The sequence below is a fragment of the Triticum urartu genome, chromosome 3A (genome assembly GCF_056163025.1).
Source record: "Triticum urartu cultivar PI428250 chromosome 3A, HENAU_Tu73, whole genome shotgun sequence".
Classification (NCBI taxonomy): Eukaryota; Viridiplantae; Streptophyta; class Magnoliopsida; order Poales; family Poaceae; genus Triticum; species Triticum urartu.
This window is the reverse complement of record NC_141875.1, coordinates 563,655,447-563,665,095: the sequence shown is the minus strand read 5'-3', so window position 1 is coordinate 563,665,095 and position 9,649 is coordinate 563,655,447.

Below are 9,649 nucleotides of genomic sequence, written 5' to 3'. Positions count from 1 at the left end.
ACAAGATCATGGTGAACATGGATACTATGATGATGATGATGATAGTGACTTCGATCTTGATGATGCAATGAGACATTTTGGTCTTACGACAAATCTTCGGGGATATGTGTCAGGAGGAAAGGAATGGGTTCTTGATAGTGGATGTACTGATCATATGACCGGAGATGAAGAGATGTTCCGTGAGCTTGCTGAAAATGACGGCCCTCAAAAATATGTCACCTTTGGTGATAATTCAAAGGGTAAAGTGGTTGGCCTTGGTAAGGTGGCCATCTCACATGATAGTTCCATTCAAAATGTCATGCTCGTTGAATCTCTCGGCTACAACTTACTTTCAGTATCTAGACTTGCTGATTTCGGTTTGAATGTCCTATTTACTGAGGTAGATTGCCAAGTGTTTCGTCGAGACAATCATAAAATGGTCTTTACCGGTACACGTAGAGGTGATCTTTACATTGTCAATTTCTCTAAAAAGGCACAACCTAAAACTTGCTTTATTGCTAAATCCTCAAAAGGTTGGTTGTGGCACAGACGACTAGGTCACGTTGGCATGAGAAACCTTGACAAGCTTATCAAAGGAAATCATATCCTTGGAGTTAACGATGTCATATTCGATAAGGATAGACTTTGCAGTGCTTGTCAACCAGGTAAACAGGTTGGAGGAAGGCATCCCGTGAAGAACATCATGACCACAAGGAGGCCACTCGAGCTACTTCATATGGATCTCTTTGGTCCCAACGCCTACAAGAGTCTCGGTGGAAATTCTTTTGGTCTAGTTATAGTTGATGATTTTTCAAGATTTAAGTGGGTTTTCTTTCTTAATGACAAGTCACAGGTCCAGAAGATCTTAAAAAACTTCGCTAGGAAGGCCCAAAATCAGTTTGACGTGAAGATCAAGAAGGTTCGGAGTGACAACGGAACGGAGTTCAAGAACACAAATGTGGGCACCTTTCTTGACGAAGAAGGGATTTCACACGAGTTCTATTATTTACAGTATAACGCAATCCCATAACATTCCATAATGCTAGTACTAGTAGTAAATAATAGCCTCACCCCTTCGCTGATGGACGATCTACAGTTGGAAGGGACGAGGCCCTGCGGTTACTACGCTCTTATCTCCTCCTCGCCAGTTCCCCTCACACCGAAGAGAAGGCAGTTCGTCGCTGCTCCCATGGATTCGCCAGGCGGTTCTCCTCCTCGTCGGGGCTTGGAGAAATTGGACGACGATCCTCTGGGAGAAATCGCACGCCGCTTCGATGTCCTCACCGCCGCAAGACTTGGTGCTTCCTGCACCAACTTTTTCAAGACGCTGCTTAAACAGGCTTGGGAAAAGGCCATGCTTGTTGGTCTTCCATGCGTCCTTGAGGAGAAGGTTCTTCTATGGGACAATCCTTCAAACAGTCCACCGCTCCCTGGCCATGGTTGCACGTTGACTCCGCTAGAGTTGCCGATGTTGAGAGGTAGTCGGATTTTGTCCGATGAGCAGGTCAGTAATGGAGTTTGATCATGTAGTACTTAGTTATTCCATTTCCATCCTGTCGGTGGGAACGACACCTATGGGATCACAAGAATCCCTATTACGGTTGCGGGGCGCGGGGTCGTGTGCAGAGCGGATCAAACAGATAGCACATGGTTTGTTTATCTAGGTTCGGGCCGCGGGGATGCGTAAAACACTACTCCTGCTTTGGTGGATTGTATATCTGTGTCCTTGAGCTAGCTATGGGGCGTGAGGAGCTCCAAAAAGCCGAATCCTCCTCCTGGTCGCCTCGGGCCTCATTTTATAGGAAAGGGGTTGCCACAGTGGCACACAGGAGGTGGAAAGGGTACAGTGATGTGAGGTTATCCCTCACATTACATGACAAGGCGCATTTAATGCGTCTTGCCTAGGTGTCCTTGCTTTATCAGGGACGGGGGTGAGCCCTGTCTCGTCCATCGCCGCTCCCTCTCGTGCCGACACGCGTCCTGGCCAGTGGCGCCCGTGGTGCCATGTAGGCAGGCAGGCAGCTGAGGTGGCGCAATGGTGGGTCTCCATGAAGATCCGCATGCCGCCACGCAGGTGCCTGCCCAGCTGGTTGGGTCGGCAGCTGCATGCGAACGGTGGTGGAGGTTTGACTGGCGTGTGCCTGATGGTGGCCCTACGGGTGTTCTTGGCAAGGGCCTTGCCGGGGCCCCGGCAAGGGTCTTGCCGTGGCGCCTGCTGTCATCCCCGGCAAGGCTCTTGCCGGGGGCCTTGTGGTCCTCCTTGGCTGGGATCCCGCCAAGGATCATCATCTTCTAAAGTGTGTATCTGATCTTGAATGTCTTCACAAAGATCTGCATGCCACCACGGGGATGTCTCCCGAATCCTTGCCCCATGGGGGCAGTGGACTCAAGGGTGACTCACTCCATAGGTGTGGGGCGAGCTGCCACAGCAAGGGTCTTGCCGGGTTTGCTAAAACCGCCTCCCGGCAAGGATCTTGCCGGGGGGTCCGTTTCGTCCCCTTTGCTCTTTGTGGTCTTGGTCTTGGCATCGTTCTGCTTCTCCTGAGCTTCGGCCTTACCTTGGCTCACCTCCCCTGCCTTGCTCAGTTTGGTGGTGCCCGTGGCTTAGACTGCCCGTGCACAGTTATAGGGGTACAAAAAGTGTACCCCTGTTTTTGTACACCGACAGGAGCCCCCGGGCCTGGGCCACATGTAAGCGCAATCGCGTCGTTGGGCTAGGCCCAAAAACGGTGCGCGGGCAGGCGGGGCGGTTTTTACCGCGGTAAGTTTCCCATGCTTCCCGCGTGTGTGATGTGGGCGGCATGCGTGGGGCTGAGCTCTGCATGCATGCGTCACGTCGTAGTAAAGGGGGCGGTTCGCATCTTCCCCATAAACGGAGGGAGGCGTGGAGGCGCGGCCCATTTACTGAACGGGGCCGAGGCGTGGTCTTCAAGGCGTCCACTCCCCACGATCACGGGGTGGGGAGAGGTCGCCTCACCTGTCGCCTCGGTCCTGCACGCCTGCCACGTGGCTCTCATGCGCTTAGGGTGGTGAACGGTGGAGGCGGGAAACCGGGCCGCCGCGGGCTGGGGCGGCGGGTCGGACCCAGTTCCCTACGCCTTCCGCGTCTTGATTGGCTGAGCGGGGCGGCCGAGCCCCCACCCCGTTCCTTTATAAAGAGCGGGAGGGGGTGGATGGCGTCCCGCATTCTTTCATCTCCTCCTTCCTTCAGCTTCTGCTCCCCCTTCCATCCGCCATGGAAAGAGGGAATCCTGGTCCCGCATTCTTTCAAGCTGATGGAGGGTGGCCTTCTCTCCGTCAAGGTCTTCGGGTGCTTTGGGACCCGTGCAAGGTGCTGCGTGGAGAGCTCTTCTGATAGCGAAGACTCCTCCTCGGGCGAGAGTGACGAGGAGGACAGCGGCAGCGACGACGAGGGTAGTAGGCGGCAGGATGATGGGTCCGATTAGGTGTCGGGCGCCGCTCCGTGCAGCACCGGCGACCCCATCATCCGTGTCGCCGGCTCCCTGAACTTCTCGGGGTCGTCTCCTTGGGCGGCTGGCGTTGGGAGGCTGCGCAAGAGGAAGAGGGCAGGCGGCAAGGCCGTCAAATCAGAGTATGCGGGCACCGATGCCTTCGACGTGTGCTGACGTCCTGCTGCCTCGTCTTCGAGCTTTGCTTCCGGCGCTGCCATCACCATCCAGCCTTCGGACGGCCACCGAGATGTTCTCTTGGTGTCTTCTTCCACCCATAGCTTTCCTAGGCGCCCCTTTTGCCCTTTTCGCCTCCTTGACCTGCCTCCTGAGGAGAGGGGCAAGAAAGGGATTACGGGCATCTTATCTCTTTTTAGTTTGTAAGCCTTCGGGCCTTAGCTGAACTTAAAACTTGTAATCCCATCATTCATGTTTTTCTTTCCCTATGGACCGTACCTGAGTGGAATGTTTTTAATGAAAAAGGGATGCTTGCCGGGTCATTTGTTTGTGGGTAGAACCCACCACAAGGAGTAAATCCTTGATATCTTTAAGATAAACATTTCCTTGCCCGGCAACAGGCCTTGCCGTCTCCCCACTTCGCTCGACCTTTCTCACACCTTTGGCGGAGGCAGGGATGAGGTGGGTTCAGGCTCCTTGTTTCATCCTCTCGCTGCCGCGACTACGACCAAACCTGGCCCCAGGAACGAGCCCTAGGGCCTAGAGTTAGGGGAGCACGGTAGCTTTAGGAAAAAACGAGGTTTCACATACCTCAGTCCATAAGGGAATGCATGATAAGGGATGAAGAACTTATCTGAAGCTGTAGCCCCCGGCAACTCTGATTTGCCATGGGTGAATCTTTGCTCTTGCAGCCCCCGGCAATACTGGCTTGCCGGGGTCTAGATGCCGGTCTGTCCCTCTTCTCTTTTTCGTCCTCAAGTGATCCGGCAAGGATACCTGTGAGTCCTGCGAACCAAAGAAGACGAAAGAACGGCAAAGAGACGCACACTCGACCTCTAAGCTAGTGGTTAGTCGCCGCTAAGCACTATCAACCCTAACCAAGGACGAGACTCGACCTAGCATGCATTCTATAACTTAGGGTGCCAGCGCTTCATTTATTTATGCTCAGGGTCTGCGCCTGGCTTTGTACAAAGGGTTACATGCATCATCGACAATGCTTGTACAAAAGGTGGCTTGCCGGGGGGGCCGGCAAGCCGCGCCTCACGGGTAAAACTTGCGAAGATGCTCAATGTTCTAGGAGTTACTCACCGGAACAGCATCTTCGGTCTCCAGGCGGACTGCGCCAGGCCTGGTGACTCGTATTACCCGATAAGGGCCTTCCCACTTTGGCATCAACTTGTTGGAATTCTTGGCCGATTGAATGCGCCGAAGGACAAGGTCGCCTTCCTCAAGGCTTCGGGCATGAACCTTGCGGCTATGGTAGCGGCGCAAGGCTTGCTGGTAGCGTGCTGCTCTCACGGCCGCCCGAAGACGATCTTCCTCAAGGAGCATTGCATCATTTTTCCGCAGTTGCTCTTGCTCAAGCTCATCATAAGAGAGCACTCGAGGTGACCCGTATATGAGTTTAGTGGGGAGAACTGCTTCTGCCCCGTATACCAGGGCAAAGGGTGTCTGGCCGGTGGCTCGATTTGGCGTCGTCCTGATCGACCAAAGAACCGTCGGCAACTCATCAATCCAGCGCCTTCCACTCTTGTGCAGCCTGTCAAAGGTCTTGGTCCTTAAGCCTCGCAGTACTTCAGCGTTTGCCCTCTCAGCTTGACCATTGCTTCGTGGGTGAGCAACAGAAGCGAAACAGACTTTGCTGCCGAGGTCTTGGATATATTGCATGAAGGTGCGGCTTGTGAACTGTGTGCCGTTGTCGGTGATGACCCTGTTGGGTACACCAAAACGGCACACTAGTCCCTTGAAGAACTTGAGGGCTGACTGAGCTGTGACCTTCCTCACTGCCTCCTCCTCCGGCCACTTTGTGAACTTGTCGATTGCAACGTACAAGTACTCAAAGCCCCCGACAGCGCGGGGGAAAGGGCCTAGTATGTCGAGCCCCCAGACCGAGAAGGGCCAGGAGAGAGGAATGGTTTGAAGGGCTTGAGCTGGCTGATGAAGCTTCTTTGAATGGAACTGACACGCTTCACACCTGGTGACTAGTGTCGTCGCATCCTGGAGGGCGGTGGGCCAGAAGAAACCTTGCCGAAATGCCTTGCCGGCAAGGGCCCTTGACCCGATGTGGGATCCACATATGCCTCCGTGTGTCTCTGTCAACAGCTCCACTCCTTCCTCCCGAGGGATACACTTTAATTTCACACCGTTTGGCCTCTTTCTGTACAGGACGTCATCGACGAACTGGTACATGGTAGAGCGACAGGCTACCTTTTCTGCTTCTTCCTGCTCTTCAGGAAGTTCCCCTGTTTGGAGGAATCAGATGGTATGTTGTGCCCATGCTGGAGCCTGGTGCTCGACGGCAAGGACTAAAGGCATTTCCTCCGCTATAGGAGCGGCTGTCTCGATGGAAAGAGCTTGACGCTTCGCCGGAGCTAGTCGTCCCATGGCGGGCTCAGTGTCCCCGGCGACATCCTTGCCGGCGGCTCCGGGGAGCTCGGCGGGAAAGTACTTGCCGGGTCTTGATTTCTTTCTCTTGTCATGAAGATCTGGTGGTAGCCGGAGTAGGCATCGAGGAATGACAACAGATCACACCCAGCTGTGGAGTCAACAATCTGGTCGATGCGCGGCAACGGGAAGGGGTCCTTAGGACAAGCCTTATTGATATCTGTGTAATCAATACACAACCTCCACTTCCCATTAGCCTTGCGCACTACGACCGGATTGGCCAACCACGTTGGATGGAGCACTCCTCTTACCAAACCCGCTGCTTCCAGTTTCCGGATTTCCTCTGTGATGAACTCTTGTCGTTCCAAAGCTTGCTTTCTGACCTTCTGCTTGATAGGCCGCGCATGAGGACAGACAGCAAGGTGGTGCTCAATCACCTCCCTAGGAACGCCGGGGATGTCGGAAGCTTGCCATGCAAACACATCGACATTCGCCCGCAGGAAGGTGACGAGCGCGTCTTCCTATTTGTCGTCAAGGGTGGAGCTTATGGTGAAAGCCCCTCCCGTGCCATCCTCATTGACAGAAACCTTCTTGGTTCCCGGCGGTATGGCCCTGGGCTTCTTGTTTCCACTGGTGGAGCTCTCTGGCACGTCCTCGACGGGAGCGCTACACTCCGAAGAGGTGCACTTGCCGGAGTGGGTTTCCGAGGTCTCACCGGTCTTCTTCTTCTTCTTCCCTCCCGGGGTCCCAGCGGCAGGAGCAAGTGCCCTAGTGGCGGCAGCTGCTGCAACTGCTTGCTGGTATAGTTGATCAGCCCAAATCAGTGCATCTTTCTTATCGGAGGGGATGGTGATGATCGTCACAGGTCCTGGCATCTTCAGGGTGTTGTAGGCGTAGTGTGACGCCGCCATGAACTTGGCCAGCGTTGGGCGGCCGAGGATCCCGTTGTAGGGAAAGGGGATCTTGGCAACATCAAACATGATCCTCTCCGTCATGTAGTTTAGATCGCTTCCAAAAGTCACGGGCAGTGTGACCTTTCCCTTAGGTTGGCTTCTTCCCGGGTTGACCCCCTGAAACGTGCCCGTCTCTTCGAGGTCTCCATCGGGAATCTGCAGTTTCTCAATCACGGTAGGCGAGATCAAGTTCAGACCGGCCCCGCCATCGACTAGCATCTTTGTCACCTTGAGGTTGCGTATTGTTGGTGAAACCAACAATGGCAAGCACCCGACCGCAGTAGTGTGATCAGGGTGATCCTCAGTGTCAAAAATGATAGGTGTGCTAGACCACTTCAGCGGCCTTTGGGCATCAAACGACGGCTCTGCCGATGTAATCTCTCGCGCCCACTGTTTAAGCTGGCGGTGAGAAGTATGCAGCGAGGCGCCGCCATTGATGCACATGGCCTCTGTAGCTTTATGAAATCTTGGTCACCAGATTCGTCGTCCTCTTCGTGATCGTCGTCTTCTGGCTTTTTGTCACGGCCCCGGGCAGGCCTCTCCTGTTGTTTATCTTTACCGCGACGGCCCGCCTGGCCGTCACGCTTCTCGCCGGACCCCCTTGCACCATCTTGGCCCTTCTCCTTGTCCCGCCTCTCATATTTAGCCCTCTGCTTCTCAGCGAGGAGCTCAACCTGTCGGCAGTCTTGGAGAGCATGGCCTTTGGTGCGATGGATCTTGCAGTATCACTTGTCGGAGTTTCCTGGCTTCTCGGCAACCGCCAAGGCCCGGCAGGCGACACATCCGGCAATTTCCTTGCCGGGGCCATCTGCCTTGGTTTTCTTGGTGGAGCCGGTGTCATCAGATCCCTCGACGGCAAGCACTGCTTTACCTTTGCGCTTCCTGTTGCGGCGTCGGTCCTTCTTCGCCGGGGCGGCAGTATCTTCATCTGAGGAGTCGGTTTCCACGCCGGCGTCTTCGCCGGGGTACTTCCTTCCCTCTTCAGCCCGGGCACATCTGTCAGCAAGAACATAGAGTTCTGCTACATCTTTCACCTTGTTCATTGCCAGCTCTTCACGCATCTTGCGGTTACGCACGTTCTGATGGAACGCGCTGATGATGGCGGCAGGGTGAACATTAGGGATATTGTACTGTATCCGGCTGAACCTCTGTATATACTTGCAGAGACTCTCGCCTCCCTTCTGGGGAATGATGTGCAGGTCGCTCGCTTGGCCATGGGCTTGGTGGCCTCCAGTAAAGGCGCCCACAAACTCATGGCACAAATCCGACCAGGAGGAAATAGATTATACCGGCAAGTGCATCAACCATGACATGGCGTTGGGTTTAAGAGCCGACGGAAAGTAATTCGCAAGCACCTTATCGTCGCGAGTTCCGGCAGCTTGCATCGCAATGGTGTAGATGCTGAGGAACTCAGACGGGTGGGTCTTGCAGCTGTACTTTTCGCCCACGTCAGGTTTGAAGGTGCGGTGAGTGGGCCACTAGAACTGCCGCAACTCACGGGTAAAAGCCGGACATCCTACCTCGTAAGGTAGGTCTCCAGGGTTCTCCGGTGCCGGGTGGTTCACAGCAGGCCCTGCTCGCCTGTCTGACTGGTGGCGCGTTCCGTGCCGGCGCTCGATAGTGGTTCGAGCGTCTTCATGTTCTCGTTCCCGAAGAACTTGGCGCTGGTCACAGTGGGTCCGCGGGTCGGACGACGCTATGGAGATTTCGTCACCCACAACGTCGCGACGGGCTGGCGTCCGCGGTACCGGGCGAGGAGGAGGCGAGTGCACCGTGGTCGCGGCGCCGCCGGCTTTCCTGCCACTGGTGCGTGGGACTCCGTCGGAGCGTCGACCCGGGGGCTCCACCGGACTTGGTTCGTCTTTGTTGGCCACCGCAACAAGGCTTCGGATAGTGGCTCTCCATTCGTCGAGTTTCCCCGTAGTGGGAGGAAAATCGAGGAGCAACTGCGTGCGCGCCAGGGCTTCTACTGGCGTTGGTGGCAGCGAAACCTGCACGGATCGCGACGCGCTTCGACTTCTGACCATGTCAGAAGGAGCTCTATCACGACCCAGTGGTCGCATGCCATCTTCACCAGCGCCTCGGCGAGCGGGCAGGTCTTCTACCTCCCGGGAGTGGCGCTCGGGGCTCTTCCCGCGGTGACGCCTGGGGTCTTCGGCGTGATTGCGCCGTTCATCGCGCGCCGCTTGAGAGGAGCGGGCCGTCGGCGCCGGCGTGGGAGTCTTGGAGGCCCTCGCATCGCCTTCGGGCGGGGTGGTAGCGATCTTGGAAGGCCCTGCGCCACCCGCGGAGGGCCTAGCTCCGTCTTTGGATTTGGCAGCGTGCGGCCCGTTACCAGGCGCACAAACATCGCCGCCTCCCAAACTCCGGCTGCTGGGACGGTGTTGGTGTTCGTGAACGGCGCCCCGGGTCCTTTCTGCAACCGGTCCGCTGCTCGCCCGCGTCGGGACGGGATGTCTGGCTTCCGACGGGCCAACCGCCACCGTCGTCTTCTTCTTGGACGCCATGACGATGAAGAAGCGTCGAACTAACTGCTAAAGACGATTCTCACAACTGACCCCCCTACCTGGCGCGCCAAAGATGTCGGTGGGAACGACACCTATGGGATCACAAGAATCCCTACTACGGTTGCGGGGCGCGGGGTCGTGAGAAGAGCGGATCAAAGAGATAGCACACGGTTCGTTTATCCAGGTTCGGGCCGCGGGG